General features: G+C 37.2%; 1 pseudogene; it reads right to left on the minus strand.

Annotated features, from left to right (window-relative positions):
- The window catches only part of LOC137248708 (CCR4-NOT transcription complex subunit 4-like), a 69236-nt pseudogene that overhangs the window by 16660 nt on the left and 34692 nt on the right, over positions 1-17884 (minus strand).

A 17884-nucleotide genomic window follows, 5' to 3' on the forward strand; every position in this document is an offset into this window, starting at 1 on the left:
CTCACTTTATATTGGTATTAAAAATGGGCGAAATCCGACTATGAACACGCCCACTGTTGCGATATCGAAAATTTCAAAAAATGAAACAATTGCCATAATTTCTCCAACTACGAAAAAAGGGATGCAACATTGCGATTGGATTGGTTTTTTGACGCAAAATAAACTTTAGAAAAAACTTTGAAAAATGGGTACCATATTAAGTAGAAGAAAATGAAAAATGTCTGCAGGGCGAAATCAAAAGCCCTTGGAATCATGGCAGGAATACTGCTCGCGTTCTTACATATATAAATAAATTATCGGTGCCCAACAGATGATGTTCTGGGTCACCCTGGTCCATATTTTGGTCGATATCTCGAAAAAGCCTTCACATGTAAAACTTAGGGCTACTCCTTTTAAAATACTCATTAGCACCTTTCATTTGATACCCCTGTCATAAAACACATTATAGAGACACCCCTGGTCCACCTTAATGACGATTTCTCGAAAAATCGTCCACCTATAGAATTACGGCCTACTCCCTTTTAAAATACTCTTTAATACCTTCAATTCGATATCCATGTCATACAAACACATTCCAGGGTTACCTTTCATTTTCCTACATGGTGATTTTCCCTTATTTTGTCTCCAAAGCTCTCTTCTGAGTATGTAATGTTCGGTTACAACCGAACTTAGCCTTCTTACATGTTTTTATTTACTTTTGTTTGAAGATTAATCTTTTAATATTAAATTACACAAAAACAGTTGTTTTTGTTTTATTAGCCAATTGGTAAAGGATGCCGAGTACGAGTTGAAGTTCAAGGCCTATAACAATAATTTTTATGATAATTATTTTGATTTAATCTTTCTATAATTGAAAAATTATTTCTAAATTTGCAATGTTCAGACATCTGTCATAGCTGCACACATAGATCAATTTCAAAGGTTGCTAGGCCTTCATCATCAGTACGCTTTAGGCATACTGCGCTTACAATTTTTACGAATTGGGATTTCTGGTAATAATGCACCTTCTGCTGACATTCGAATCGCTGAACTGTCGAATAAATAATTACAATATTCAGCATTGCAAAATCGTATTTATTTGGACTACTTTGGGAGTAGTACAATTATAATGCAATATCACGTACTTCAATCATGTTTTAATCAAACTTCTTAGTTATTACTCATATTGCGCTGCTTTTATACTCTCTGTTGCCTCGTACGCATATTTCTCTTCAAGTCTAGACGTTTCACCTTCTAGAATTGTTGGTATCTCTTGCTAGGGTATTTAGTTATATGCGTGTTTGTGCGTGAGTAACATGTCTATGTGAGATAATTTCTTCGCCTTCTATGTATGTGTGTAAATGATGATTGATGTGCGTGTACACATCCGATCAGACAAATTTTCAGATTTAAACGCTGCCAGCCTTTCCAAATGAACCATTTTCGTTTTGTTTCGTGGTTAATCAATGGTTTATATACGGCAAACTACATCGTTGATCCGATTTACAACTTTGTGTTGGCCTTCCCAGTTACGCTGAAACTTCGGGTACAAACATTTCTTTCGCGTTGTGGGTTATATAACACCGCCCAATCTCCTTCCCGAAAACCTTCCGAATTAACCTTGTCACTCATAATATTTGTTCTTTGTCTTACAAGGTCGTATATTTGCCTTATTTCTTCTTCCTCTTTTTCGGCATTTCTTTCCGCATCGGCATTTATTCCAAATCAGCTGGCAGTCGAAGGTCATTGCCAAAAATTACCTTTGCGGGAGTTTGGCTCGTTGTCTCATGCACTACCGATCCATCATCCATCAAGAATACGGATATGTGTGTATCCCACTCTTCAAGGAACTTGCCCTCTACTTTCCTTAAGTGTTTCTCTAAGGTTCTATTGAGTCGTTCTACCATACTATCGGACTGAGGAAGCAATGCAGTTGTTCGTGTTTTTCGAATGCCCAATGTCTTACACATTTCTTGCTTATGACACTGCGCTAACCATTCAGCTACACAGCGTTGGTTTGTTTGACTGAAAATTTAAATTATTGTTAAAGGCCTTGAACTTGAATTCGAACCTGGAACCATTGCGCAAAAACTTAAAAAAAAAAAAACATAAATCATGGCCGACCAGCGGAGTGAACTGATATGCCTTGTGAGTGTTTTCAGCATGTGAGAAAGTGTGACGGTTACGCTAAGTAGTATGAAAGAAAATAATTTATACGTTTATGCTTACCACTTTTGAATATTCCTTGGCTTGTTTGATTATTAAGTTCTTTCTGGGCTTGTTCTTGTTTACTACAGATAGCTAACTCTGAAAGTCCTTTTTGTTAATGGCGCTGAATGCCTGCAAACTATTTAATAACATTATAAATGTTATTTCTGTATTTTTAATTGGTGTTATATTGATTAATTAGTTTTTAATTAGCTTGTATTTACTTTAACTCAGTTAATTCGCTGTGTTGTCTGCTTTATGCAAAAATCCATAAAAATAAAAATTAATTATCACGCAAAAACCGCTATAAATCACGCTCAAATGCAGCGTCATTTGCGCTAAGAAGCATCAAATTTTACACATAAAAACACTATTTACAACATTCAATGTTGTTGGCGCTCTGCGTTGGCTACTAACCTTGGTATGAACACTTCTCTTTATTATACTAGACAAATATATTACCATATTTATTCTTACATTTTCTTCGTCACTTTTTGTGCGTTGTGCTATTTATATATTTTTTTTTTGTTTTTTGTTTTTTTAATTTTGTATACCTTTCATGAACATGAAATGGTATAGTAACTTTGGTCCGATGTTTGTAACGTTGAAAAATATAGAAGATAGACTCACCATTAAGTATACCGAATTGATCAGGGTGACGAACTGAGTTGATATTGCCATGTTCGTCGGTCCGTCTGTCTGTTTGAACGCAAACTAATCCCTCAAATGTTGAGATATCTCAATGAAATTTGGCACAAGGATGTATTTTTGTATTGTACATTTGTCGGATCCGCTAGGATCGGACCACTATAGCATATATGTCCCATACAACCTATCCTTCAGATAAGACGATTTTGGTCATTCCTGCCGTAATTTAGAAAGTATAAACGTGAAACACGGTGATATATATTTTACTATATCATAGAAGACTTTCTAAAAAAAATCACTTTGATCGGAGCTATATATAGTATATATCCCATACAACCGATCGTTCAGATAGAAAGATTTTTGGCCATTTCTCCCTTAGTTTCCAATATAAAAACGTGAGACTTGGTGATATATATTCCAATATATCATAGAAGATTTCCTGTAAAAATCATTTCGATCGGAGCTATATATAATATATATCCCATACAACCGTTCATTCAGAACAGAGGGTTTTTGGCCATTTTTATACCTTTCATGAAAATGAAATGGTATATTAATTTCGTCATGAAACCGAAAATTGTAAGTCCTTAAAGGAAAATAGATAGACCCACCATTAAGTATACCGAAATAATCAGGTTGAAGAGCTGAGTTGATTTAGCCATGTCCGTCTGTCCGTCTGTCTGTTTGTATGCAAACTAGTCCCTCAATTTTTGAGATATCTTGATAAAATTTGGTGAGCGGGTGTATTTGGGTGTCCGATTAGACATTTGTCGGAACCGACCGGATCGGACCACTATAGCATATATCCTCCATACAACCGATTTTTCAGAAAAAGAGGATTTTTGTAATATCTTTCCCAATTTAACAGATTGAAGCTTCAAACTTCACCATATACTTTCGTATATTGCACGTATTGTTGCCTGAAAAAATTGATGAGATCGGTCGTATATATAGTATATATCCCATACAAACGATTGTTCATATAAGGAACTTTTCGTAATTACTGCCCTATTTTAAGAGCTAGAGGCTTCAAATTTCAACGAATGCTTACGTATATAGCATATATTGTTGTCTGAAAAAATCATAAAGATCGGTGGTATATATAGTATATATATGGTGGTATATATAGTATATATATATAGTATATATATATATATTTTTTTGGCAAATTTTAGCCCCATTTTAACAGCTAGAAGCTTCAAATTTCACCGAATACTTACGTATATAGCATATATTGTTGTCTGAAAAAATCATAGAGATCGGTTGTATATATCTCATACAACCGATTGTTCAGATAAGAAACTTTTCGCAATTTCTACCCCATTTTAACAGCTATAAGCTTCAAATTTCACCGATTGCTTACGTATATAGCATATATTGATGTCTGAAAAAATCATTGAGATCGGTGGTATACAGAGTATATATCTCATACAACCGATTGTTCAGATAAGAAACTTTGCGCAATTTCTGCCCCGTCTTAACAGCTAGAAGCTTCAAATTTCACAAAATGCTTACGTATATAGCATATATTGTTGTCTGAAAAAATCATAGAGATCGGTGGTATATATATTATATACTTCATATAAACTGTCATTTTGACCCCTTTTTTACGGCTATAAGCTTCAAAATTCATCAAATTTCATCAAATAGTTACGCTTACGTCATATATTTTTGAAATACGTGATTCGTAGTCATAGTTTTTACACGCAGGCCACAAAAAACCAGAAACTTTGCATCCTCACACAAAGTACCTACCTGTTTTTTATTTTATATTTATCTTAAAAATCGTTAAGGTATGCAGATCTGTTCACTATATATTTCTTATCTTATACATCCGATTATTCGGAGATTACGAACGGGATAAGATTATTGTTCAGCCCCATTCATGAAAGGTATGAAGTCTTCGGCACAGCCGAAGACAGTCCCGTTCTTACTTGTTTTTTTTTACATTTTTTCTTTACTTGTTTGTCGCTGTTTCCCTTTTGATTTTGTATTACACGAACACAAAAACAAGTCAAACGAGTATTTTAACTGCCTTAATTCATTTGTTTTTCACAACAAGCAATGAATGTAAGAAAATGACATTCACTTTTCTCACCATCTGCATACACCCAGCGGGTATCACTTTTCTTTTATTTTGTTGCTTTTTTTGATATTTTCACTATTTTACAGCATCATTTTTATTTGTCATGAAAATTTCCGTGCACTTAAACGGTCTGTTTGTTATTTTTATACCCAGCTGTACTTGTACTAACTTACTTACTTAATTGGCGCTTAACCGTTTAAACGGTTATGACCGTCCAACAAGGCGCGCCAGTCGCTCCTTCTCTCTGCCAACCGGCGCCAATTGGTTACACCAATGGAGTTTAAATCGTTTTCTACCTTATCCTTCCAACGGAGTGGGGGCCGGCCTCTACCTCTGCTTTCATAGGCGGGTTCCGATAGAAACACTTTCTTGGCCGGAGCGTTATCTTTCATTCGCAAAACATGGCCTAGCCACCGCAGCCGCTGAATTTTAATTCGTTGGACTATGTTAATGTCTGCGTATATCTCGTACAGTTCATCGTTAAATCTTCTTCGGTGCTCGCCATCGCCAACGCGTGGAGGTCCATAAATCTAAGAACTTTTCTCTCGAACACTCCCAGAGCTGCTTTATCTGCTGTTGTCATGGCCCATGCTTCTGCCCCATATAGCAGGACGGATACGATAAGTGACTTGTAGAGTATGATTTTCGTTTACCGAGAGAGGGCTTTACTTTTCATTTGCCTATCTAGTCTGAAGTAGCATTTAATGGCAAGAGTGATTCTTCGCTGTATTTCAAAGCTGATGTTGTTGCTAGTGTTGATGCTCGTTCCCAAATAAACGAAGTCTTTTACTATTTCGAAATTATGACTGCCAACAGTAACGTGGTTGCCAAGGCCCACATGCGCTGACTCTTTGCTCGATGACAACAGGTATTTAGTTTTGTCCTCATTCACCATCAAACCCATCTTTACCGCTTTTTATCCAGTTTGAAGTAAGCAGAACTAACGGCGCGGGTGTCTAGTCCGATAATATCAATGTAAATGTACTTGTGCGCAGGGTATTATAACTTTGATTGGATAACGGTTGGTTGTACAGGTGTAAAGGAATTGAGATAGATATAGACTTCCATATATCAAAATCATCAATACCGAAAAAAATAGATTGAGCCATGTCCATCCGTCTGTCCATTAACACGATAACTTGAGTAAATATTTAGATATCTTCACCAAATTCAGTACACGAGCTTATCTGGACCCAGAATAGATTGGCATTGAAAATGACCGAAATTGGATGATAAACACGCCCACTTTTTATATATCTAACATTTTGGAAAACACAAAAAACCTAATTATTTAGTAAATAAAACACCTAGAATGTTGAAATTTGACGTGTGGACTGATATTGAGACTCTTGATAAAAAGTTTAAAACAATTTTTAAAATGGGCGTGGCACCGCCCACTTGTGATAAAATAAATTTTACAAATATTATTAAACATAAATCAAAAGTCGTTAAACCTATCGTAACAAAATGCGGCAGGGAGGTTGGCTTTACTATAAGGAATGCCATGAGGAAAAATTAACGAAATCAGTTAACGATCACGCCCACTTTTATATAAAAGATTTTTAAAAGGGTCGAATAAAATAATTTATATTTTTGAAAAACAGGTTTATATCAATGGTATTTCATTTTCCAAGTGGATTTATAACAATAAATAGGAAAAACTTCAAATTTTAATATATGGGTGTGGTACCGCCCCATTTATGACTAAGCAAGTTTCTATGTTTCCGGAGTCATAACTCGAAGAAAAATTAGTTCAGAATAGAACCACATGTATATGTATTATTGCTAGTGTACAGCAGGGTGCGTAATGTTCGGTTTCACCCGCACTTAGACTTCCTTACTTGTTTTTATTTGTCTTGAAAATTTCCGCACACTTTAACGGTCGGTTGACTGTTTGTATACTTAGTTGAGCAGAGCTCACAGAGTATATTAACTTTGATTGGATAACGGTTGGTTGTATAAAGGAATCGAGATAGATATAGACTTCCAAATATCAAAATCATCAGTATCGAAAAAAAATTTAATTGAGCCATGTCCGTCCGTCCGTCCGTCCGTCTGTCCGTCACTTTTTCGATATCGAAAATTTGGAAAAACAGAAAAAATACGATAATTCATGGCCAAAGGCGGATAAAGCCATGAAACTTGGTAGATGTGTTGGCGTTATGACGAAGAATAGAAAATTAGTAAGATTTTGGACAATGGGAGTGGCACCGCCCACTTTTACAAGAAGGTAATTTTAAAGTTTTGCAAGCTGTAATTTGGCAGTCGTTGAAGATAACATGACGAAATTTGGCAGGAACGTTACTACTATTACTATATATGTGCTAAAGAAAAATTAGCAAAATCGGATGAAGAACACGCCCACTTTTTAAAAAAAATTGTTTAAAAGTCAAATTTTAACAAAAAATTTAATATCTTTACTGTATATAAGTAAATTAAGTAAAAATTCAACTCCAGTAATGATATGATGCAACAAAATACAAAAGTAAAAGAAAATTTCAAAACGGGCGTGGCTCCGCCCATTTTAATTTAGTTTGTCTAGAATACTTTTAATGCCATAAGTCGAACAAAAATTTACCAATCCTTCCTAAATTTGGTAGGGGCATAGATTCTATGACGGTAACTGTTTTCTGTAAAAATGGGTGAAATCGGTGGAAGCCACGCCCAGTTTTATACACAGTCCACCGTCTGTCCCTCCGCTCGGCCGTTAACACGATAACTTGAGCAAAAACCGATATATCTTTACTAAACTTAGTCCACGTACTTACTTGAACTCACTTTATCTTGGTATAAAAAATGGCCGAAATCCGACTATAACCACGCCCACTTTATCGATATCGAAAATTACGAAAAATGAAAAAAATGCCATAATTCTATACCAAATACGAAAAAAGGGATGAAACATGGTATTTGGATTGGTTTATTGACGCAAAATATAACTTTAGAAAAAACTTTGTAAAATGGGTGTGACACCTACCATATTAAGTAGAAGAAAATGAAAAAGTTCTACAAGGCGAAATCAACAGCCCTTGGAATCTTGGCAGGAATATTGTTCGTGGTATTGCATATATAAGTAAATTAGCAGTACCCGACATATCTTGTTCGATATCGCGAAAACACCTTCACATATACATCTAAGTGCCACTCGCTTTTAAAACCCTCATTAATACCTTTAATTTGATATCCATATCGTACAAACACATTCTAGAGTCACCTCTGGCCCACCCTATTGGCGATATCTCGTAAAAGCCGTCCACCTATAGACCTAATGCCCACTCCCTCTTAAAATGCTCAGTAACACCTTCCGTTTGATACACATAACGTACAAACATTCTAGAGTCACCCTTGGTCCACCTTTATGGCGATATCTAGAAAAGGCGTCCACCTACAGACCTAATGCCCACTTCCTCTTAAAATGCTCAGTAACACCTTTCATTTGATACCCATATCGTACAAACATTCTCGAGTCACCCCTGGCCCACCCTAATGGCGATATCTCGAAAAGGCGTCCACCTATAGACCTAATGCCCACTCCCTCTTAAAATGCTCAGTAACACCTTTCTTTTGATACCCATATCGTACAAACATTCTAGAGTCACCCCTGGCCCACCCTAATGGCGATATCTCGAAAAGGCGTCCACCCATGGAACTAAGGATCACTCTCTTTTAAAATACTCATTAACACCTTTCATCTGATACCCATGTCGTACAAACATATTCTAGAGTCACCCCTGGTCCACCCTTATGGCGATTTCTCGAAAAGGCGTTCACCTATAGAACTAAAGCCAATTCCCTTTTAAAATACTCATTACCACCTTTCATTTGATACCCATATCGTACAAACAAATTCTAGAGTCAGCCCTGGTCCACCTTTATGGCGAAATCCCTAAATGGCGTCCATCCATAGAACTATGGCCTACTCTCTCTTAAAATACTCTTTAATACCTTCCATTTGATACACATGTCATACAACCACATTCCAGGGTTACCTTAGGTTCATTTTCCTACATGGTGATTTTCCTTATTTTGTATCCATAGCTCTCAACTGAGTACGTAATGTTCGGTTACACCCGAACTTAGCCTTCCTTACTTGTTATTCTTTGTTTACTCATAACTTCACTTGCAAGTTACGTATACATCCCGCCACCACCTTAATGCTTGCTGTCTCACGGTCAATCTTTGTTGGTTTGAGTTGTGTGCTTTTTGTTTCCCTAAAAACTTGGTATACTTTGCTATCTCTCACTACTTTCTTTAATATTTTATTCATCTCTTTATATGAAAATCCCAGCTGCGGCTGCTTTCTTCCAATTTATTACTGGCTTTGTCAATTGCCACTTTACACAAGGCTCTCAGCCACTTAAAGTTGTGTTTTTTTTATACTTAGTTTATGCACATACAATACACTCACATATGCAAACTAGGTTGATGTGTATGTGTAATGGTATTGTTTGTATACAAGCTGTGTCTTTATGATTGTTATACTCGTTGTCGTGTCTGCGGTTTTATAATTTATTAACATTCTGATTCATACATAATGAGCGTCACAAGAGAATGAGCGTAGATAAAGTTATAATTAGGGGTTGACATGTGAGGGCGTGTACTTGTGTGTACTTTATTAAATATTTACAAGACAAAGGATGAGAAATGTTAAAAAAACTCTAAATAAATTATTTCTTAGAAAAATAACAAATTTAAATTTTGTATGGAAAATTTTGATTTGTAAACATACTTGCTACAGAATGCAAGCGAGGGATAACTGCAAGTGTAAGTGTTAGCAATATGTTTGGAAGTGGAATGCTATACGATGGTATACAGAATGTAAGTATAAGCGTAATATGCGGGAAAAGTGTATCCCTAATGTGTGGGAATGGTGAGAGAAAAGAAAGGCTAGGAAAGAGAAACAGAGGAAATGGGAAACGAAAAATGAGAAAAATTATCGATTAATTATCGATGGTTTAACTGTTAGTTATCGATAACACCGCTATCGATTACTCATCGCATTATTGTTGGTGGTTTATGAGCCGCCTTAGCGTGATGATAGCGTGCACCGCAATCCACACCGAAGATGCTGGGTTCACGCCCCGGGAAAAGCAACATCAAAATTTTGTAAACAAGTTTTTTCAATTTTCAATTAGAAGAAAATGTCTATAAGCGTGGTCACCCCTCGGCAGTGTTTGGCAAGCACTCCAAGCGTATTGCCTTGCAGATGCCTTTCGGAGTCAGCATTAAACAAATAGGCCATATCTCCCCAATTTGTAGGAAAAATTTGAAGGTGCACGACGCGAATTGGAAGAGAAGCTCAGTCTAACATCTATTCGGAGCTTATTATACCTTACATTTATTTGTTTATTTATGAGTTTGTTATCCAATTACTTTCAACCTGTTCTCTGATTGCTATAGGCGGGGCTTAGGCGAGTTATCGGTTTGTAATCAAAGTGTTTTAAACTGAAACAAACGTCATGGCTATGCGACGAGATGATTTGCATTTAAAGGTTTAATAAAATGTTAAAGTTTTTTTAGTAAAACGATTGGCCTTAGACCAACAGCGTTAAGTTATGATTAAATTGTAATTTGACCTCAAGTTTAAGTAGAGGCCATAAATAAGATTAAATAGCAAATTAGGATACTAATTCATTTAGTCGAATATTTAAAAATTGGAAAATTAACTTTATGGTTTCTAATGAAATTTGAGGTTGACGAGATTACCGGCTATACTTATATTTGTGTTGTTATTGCCTAGGGATCCCATGCTAATGCGGGAGATGAGTTGTAGTTTATCGTAGAAACCAATAATGATGTGGGATATAACCCGGTTTGTTAGTTGGTGGATGATAAAGAAGATGAACTGGAGTTATTATGCGGATTTAAATGACCGTGAGTCACTAAAGTAGAGATTGACTCTCTTCATAAACTTTAAGCTTCCCTGAAAGAAATGCAATCTCTTATTTTAGCTCAGAATAAGTTTAAAATTGTTTTCAGAAGTGAATGAATAATACAAGTTGGCCTAAGTTTCGAAAGTAACTTAAACAGTTGTCGTTGAATTTACGGACTTTTATCGACACCGATCAGTTGTCGATTTTTTATAGAAAAAGTAACGATTTGTTGAAAAGAGGTACTCATTTCATTTTTAAGGAAGTGTTACCGATTTTTACGAAGTACTATAGGTTTGTAATCACCTTCACTGAATTGATAGAGGTAGGTAGAGGAAAATTTGACCTCCCTTGGTGCTCTATCTCCAAACAGATGTTGTGACTTTTTGGTTGGTTGATTTGGTTAAGCACCAGTTAACCATGATGATATGCAATAATCAAGAAATAGAGTAAACAAAAAGATACATAACACTTCACCAAGGAAAGACAGCACAACTTGCAAAGCCGTTATCGACGAAAAATATGAATAGTGTAGTTATGAACATAAACAGGCTCATTCGCCAATAATATTTCTGATAAGTTCCTATTCCAAGCTGAATTTCAGAGCATAGGGAGGGCGTGCAGACTTCCGTCGAAGGACTCGGTGCAGGGCCCGAGGTATGCATTTACCCCCATCACTTCGTCTAAGGCCACCAGCAGTTGGAAGAGGTCAATTCAAGACGTAGATAACTACGCAAATATAACCCATAATCCTTAACCTGGTCACAGAATTATCGAGGGCAACGAGAATGGCAAACTTGCAAGGACATAGAGTACTACTGGAGGCCGCAGAAGCCGTCGAAACGCTTCGTCCACTTACATCAATTTAACGAAACATATATAGAAGATGAAGTGAGTAAACAGCCTCCAACTGTAACTCCTCGGACACCCGCAAGTACAGAACAGTAATAGAATATAGAACCTAATAAAAAGGTCAAGCAAACCTAATAAATGATCACTGCCACAATCACGGACCACTGGCCGCTTGGCCTGCATATTAAGAGGATGGCGATCGCTTTTAACATTATTTGCAGGAACTGCGGCAAGGAAGACTGCTGTGTGAATTCCCAGCTTAAGCACACACTAGGTTTCCTACTATGAGTAGTTATGTACTTTCGGCACTTAAGGAAATAGCCAAATGCTCTTTCAAAAAATATCACCAGGTTCATTTTCCGCTTCAAGGGGTTCGAACGTAGTACAGACTAATCAAACCACACCAGCATCAGTTGGCTGGAAAATGTGCATCAAAATGGCGCCCCGTGCGCTACTTGGGTCGCATCTTTGGTATCTGGGCGGCACAGCAACCAACCAGCCTTAACGACTTAAAGAAAGAAGTTGCTAGGCACCTTTTTTATTAAACGGTTTTATTTAGCTTGACTTGACAGGCTGGCTGGCACCAATTTTGTAATTGAAATTTAAGTAACTTCCCGAAAAGCCACAATCTTGAAACTTGGAATATAGCTCAGAACCCGATGACAATGCAATAATAAGAAAAAAAACTCCAATAGGTGGGGCATGGATCGAAATATTTAAAAAAATCGTATTTGTCGTCCGATTTGGTTCACATTTGGAAAACCTTATGCATACATGAATAGAAAGCGACACATGATAAAACGCCGCTAGGTGGCGCAAAGATCGAGATATTTAAAATACGTATTTGTGGTCCGATTTAGTCCATATTTGGAACACATAATACATACATGAATAGAAAGCGACCTATGTATATTGGAACAAATATTACATTCAGTCCGGTAGAAGTGACATCAAAAAATTTTGGAGTTGGAGGAGGGAAAGCATACGTGGCGCAGAGTCGAGTAAAGTCTTCGGTAGGATTATGTATTGAGGACTTGGATTGTAACAAATTATCAGGAAAGGGTCCTAGTAATAATGAGTCACTAAATGAACTAAATAGAATGAGAAATAATGGGCAATTAAATAAAGGCTAAAAACTTGAAAATAAAATAATTTTAAAAATATTTTTAAGTTAAACGGTTTTATTGAAAACAATACTTCCATGAAGTAATAATAATACTAAAAGCTAGAACTAGTCTTCACACTCCTCATCAATCTAGGGCGTTGATCACACAATTAAATAAAAGCGTTGGACGCGTGAGATTTCTACTGATATATAAGACTAACTGAACTTTAATAAGGTTATGCCACGCCTTATATTGTTAAAAATTTCACGCGCGCAACGCTTTTATTTAATGGCGTTTTCTTTTCTGAAATAAATTGTTGCCTAAGTAAATGGTAAGCCTTAATAGAGTTACTCCTACCCCAGAAAATTTTCAACATTTTTAATGCATACAAACAACATTTCAACTCACCCTATTCACTCATATTAACAGAGTATATGTGGAACTTAAGAGCGAATTGAGAGTTACACAGAGTTGCACTGCCACACCGCCATATTATACAGGGTAAAAGTGTAACGCTTTTGCGTTGCGAGCAGGCAACAATTTTCACAAAAGAACGTAATACCCCGTAAAAGCGTTGCCTGTTTTTTAGAATAGAAAAACAACCATTGCGCGGCGTATAAAAAGCGTAACACTTTAGCCAGAAAAGAAAACGATATAATTGTCTGATCAACGCCCTAAATTGATGAGGAGTGTGATGACTAATACCTAGGTCCTATCTAATTATTTTCTAGCTTTTAGTATTATTATTACTTCATGTAAGTATTGTTTTCAATAAAACCATTTAACTTGAAAATTTTGTTTTTAATTATTTTATTTTCTAAGAAGCTTAGTAAAATGCCATTCAGAGCGATGCACACTTATCGACTACATACAAAAGAGTACTTAGCAAATAAATTTACTAACCTTAAGTCCTATTAGCCGCCAATTAAGTATGACTAAATTCGGCTATAAACTTGCACAAAAGAGTCTCGTTGAGAGTTGAAAAAGCCTTCTGTGCGAAAAAGCAAAATTATAACAAAAAAGTAGGACTAAATCTAGAGACTGCTTACAATTCTAAAAACCAATTCGCTCCGGGGATTACATAAATTTACTTTCTTTTAAACAAGAGTTTTGCAAATATATGTTTCCAATAATTGTTGTTTTAGCATTTAGGGCACACAAAAAGATTATCATTTGAAATACGACTGACTGACGGAAATTCTTTTCTTTATTCCAACGCTTTAAAATTGCCTTTTTTTGCCTAAGTCCTAAAACAAATGCGCTTAAGGGAATTTGCTTTATCAAACAAAAGCATGAAAAACAAAAAGGACAGTTTAAAGAGTTGCTCTTCATTAAACAACACATTCCCTTACACGCACATCCATTACGCTCTGAATCTTTTAGCTTATTTCAAATGGATTTTTTTTTTGCTAAATCCCTTGAAATGTCAATTTGTTTTTAAGTCAAGCGTTTTGCAACAATTTCTCTTCAAATATTTTGATTTACATTTCATTTATTTAATACAAATAACAAATAGCAAGTGGCAAATGGAATGCTTGAAAAAGTGAGTGAAAGGCGTAACGGAAACCAAAATTATAGCAATCAGACAGAGCATCTTGACAAAATTTTTCGGTTGGAAAATGTTTCATTTATACCACTGAAGTGAGGAAATGCCTAATTGGTTTTGTTAAGACAAACAAATGCTTTTCAGCTTAAACTGGCAGTCTTGCTTAAGTAAAAAGCGTAGCATATTTGAAAATTATTACCCAAATAAAATCACCAAAGCATATATCCAAGGACAAAGAGGTAATGAAATTCTGGTGCACGAATTGCTAAGAAAAAGCGGGTAATAAACTAATTTTGAAGCAAACCGCTAATAGTTAAGATATTTTTGGGATGGGATAATCCATTGGCAACTTTCTAGAGTTGCTGAGCAAAAATATGATTTTGTTAACAATATCAAAGTTGAAAAGGAATCTGAAAGGTCATCGTTTTTAAACGGATTGATGGCAAACTTAGGTTTTTTTTGTTGAACTTTGGGGACGCGTACTAACCTCGAGTGCACCAATTAAACCAGGTTAATAGTGTTCGTGTACGCAACCCGTGGGACCGCCATTGGGCATAACGTCACAGGGGGAAAAGACGATTTAGCATTTCTCTGCGCCCCTTTCCGCATGCATCAATTTCGTCATAACTATAAAGTCCATCTTGGTCACAGCAGTCCAACAATCTATTTGTCCGCACATTCCGAGAACTAAGTTCCTATTGGAAAGCTCCTCTCCAAAATCTATGTGTAGAGAGTCTTTCGCCGTGAAAACGAGGGCAGTGAAAGATTACATGTTCTGGGCTTTCCAAATCGAAGGTACAGTGGTGACAGAAAAGGTCCTCCTCTATCCCACGCCTATGTAGATATTCCTTGAAGCCGCCGTGCCCGCTCAATACCTGTGTGAGCTGGTAATTTAACTCGCCGGGTTTTCGCTCTTACCACTCCGCTATATTCCGAGTTAGCCCAGCGCCCTTTTATCGATTCTTTCCACCTTTCTTGCCACCTAACTATTGTTCGTGACCTTGCGCTTGTCTTAGTGTTTTCAGATGGTCGGCTGATTCCGATGCGATACAGATCGGCCATTTCTAGATTGCCATTCTATATCTACTGGCATTTTTCAGGATTAAACATGGATCGCGTCGTCGGCCGATACGCACATGCTATTCGTATAGCAGTAATACGGCAGGCTGCTAGTATATCTTTTTTGATGGACCATTTTAGATCGGTACTATACTGCTGCTGCATATAACATTGTTACGAATATTAGCAACACTAAGGGGTACTGTCATCTCTAAGGCGATGCTAAGCAGTGACGTGTGTGCACGTCAATAATTCAGTCATTATGTCTACACATATGTACGTACACGCAGCGGAAAAGCAACGCACAGACACACGCGCATGAGCTGTGAGAGAAGCTATAAAAATTGTGCATCTGTAGTTATAGCTGAGAAACTGAGAGCAGATAACCAACTATTAGATTCTAGAACAGAACCGCCTAGAAATGTCAACGAGGAAACAAAACACTATAAAAGGCAGCAACAGAAGAGGCGCGACAATCAGTTGGATTTAAGACGCTATCTAGTGAGCAATAGCGGTATTATTTTGAAAATCAGTTTCATTGAAGCAAGCTATTGGTTATGAAGTACTTTAATAAAGGCCATTTTGCATTATTAAATATTGGAGTTATTTATTCAACAGTTTAGTTATTCGAACTTAGCAGAAGGTTGCAAATAAGAGGATTTGCAGTCAATTCGTTACAATATTATCGTGCTGGTTACGTTGGATACAAGCTGACGTGTAGCTTCGCTTGCTCCGCCGATATATCGCCTGCATAGCCGACAATTTCTGTGCCTCCGGTAAGGTCGATTTGTACAACACTGTCACACATCGCATTCCATAACGTTGGACCTAGAAGAGATCTCTGAAGGACACCGCCCAAGATGTTGCGCTTTCTTGGTCCCTCATCCATATGAAAAAGGAGCACTCTGTTGCTTAAATAGCTACCAATTATTCTGAGCAGGTAAGGAGGAGTGCGAGGGTTTCGTAGCACTGTCATTTTCTGCATCCAGTTCACGGTGTTAAAAGCATTTCTAATATCCAAAGTTATCAGTGCACAGATCTTCCATTTATTTTAGGCCTCCGGTTATGACCCCGCGGGCTATATTGACAACTGTATTGTATCGACTATTTAAAAGGCCACCTGGGCTTTCCAGGGCCTGCTGCAAACGCTCACTAATATTACGTTAGAGAATCTTTCCTATTGAATCCAACATACAAAGTGGCCTGTATGAAGATGCCTGGTCGGGCATCTTACTAGGTTTCAACAAAAAAAACCAGCTTTTGACTTTTCCATGAGCGGGGGAAGATCTCCTTTTGGATACAGGCGTTGAAGGGATCCGTAAATACCGATGTTCTGGACCTTATCGCTGATGTTAGGCTATATGTGGCACTTCATCTGGTCCTATAGACTTACTATCCGAAACTCTTTGTGTTGCATCCAGTACCACCTGCTGTGTTATTTCTGGGATTTCCATACTTTCGACGTCCTCAATTTGATAGGTCCACTAATCGTGAGTCGGAAAAAGAGTTTCTACGATTCTTCTCATTACTATATGGGCATTTAGGCTGCTCTGTTTCCGCCCTTTAATTTTCGCCATCACCGTTCTGTAAGCAAATCCCCAAGGATCAATGTCGGTACTATCCATCAGTTCCTTGAAATACGCTCTCTTGTTCTTTTTATAGCATTTTAAGCGCCGTTCTTTTGTCTATGTAGGTATTGTGTATTTCATCACATAGTGGTGAACTCTGTGCCCTTCGCCGTGCCGTTTGGCATTTTCTACGCTCCTCCACTCTTTCCTCGTTCCAGCCATATACCGGAGTCTGATTTACTTTTGCACCATTTCTGGGCATGGCAACATCACACGCCATATCCATTGACTCAGATATTTGAACAGAAAGATTTTCCGAATGTGTCCTTCGTATAATGGCATCATTCTATGCAACATCAAATGCTTCTGGTTCCAAAATATGTTGTTCCCATCTTCTTCTTTGCAGTTGGTTGAAAGCTGTCCTTGGTGAAGTTGCCACTAACTCTAGGCTAAAAGCTTTGTGGTCGCTATGTGTGTAGGCGTTACTGATGGACCATCTTGCTCATCTCGCTATTTCGCTACTAGCAACCGTATGATCTATAATGTATCGTCTATTGCCAATGTCGAAAGTATATTTCCCTGTCCCATTTAGAATCTCTAGCCTCAGAGATGCAAGGCTTTCGAGAAGAACTCTACCTCTATCGTTAGTTCTATTATTACCCCATTCAGTTGACCATGCATTGAAATCTCCATCTATTATAAGCGGGTGTTTACTCTGTGCATATATGGTCATCCCAAGAATTATGTATATTCCTCTGATTTTTTCCCACGTGAATAAAGCCACTGTCGGTGCCATCTTTTCCTGGTGAAGAAGTTTTCTTGGTATCCAAATTAAGTCTTTGGAAACCGTGTCTGTGAGCCAGCCTTGCTGCTGCTTATTTCCATAGTGTTACCAGAATTTATTGGACGCCCAAACGGAAGAGCCCCAATGAGGAACCAGGAGTTATGTTATAGAATAACTC

The sequence above is a fragment of the Eurosta solidaginis genome, chromosome 4 (assembly GCF_040869045.1).
Source record: "Eurosta solidaginis isolate ZX-2024a chromosome 4, ASM4086904v1, whole genome shotgun sequence".
In the NCBI taxonomy this organism is placed as follows: Eukaryota; Metazoa; Arthropoda; class Insecta; order Diptera; family Tephritidae; genus Eurosta; species Eurosta solidaginis.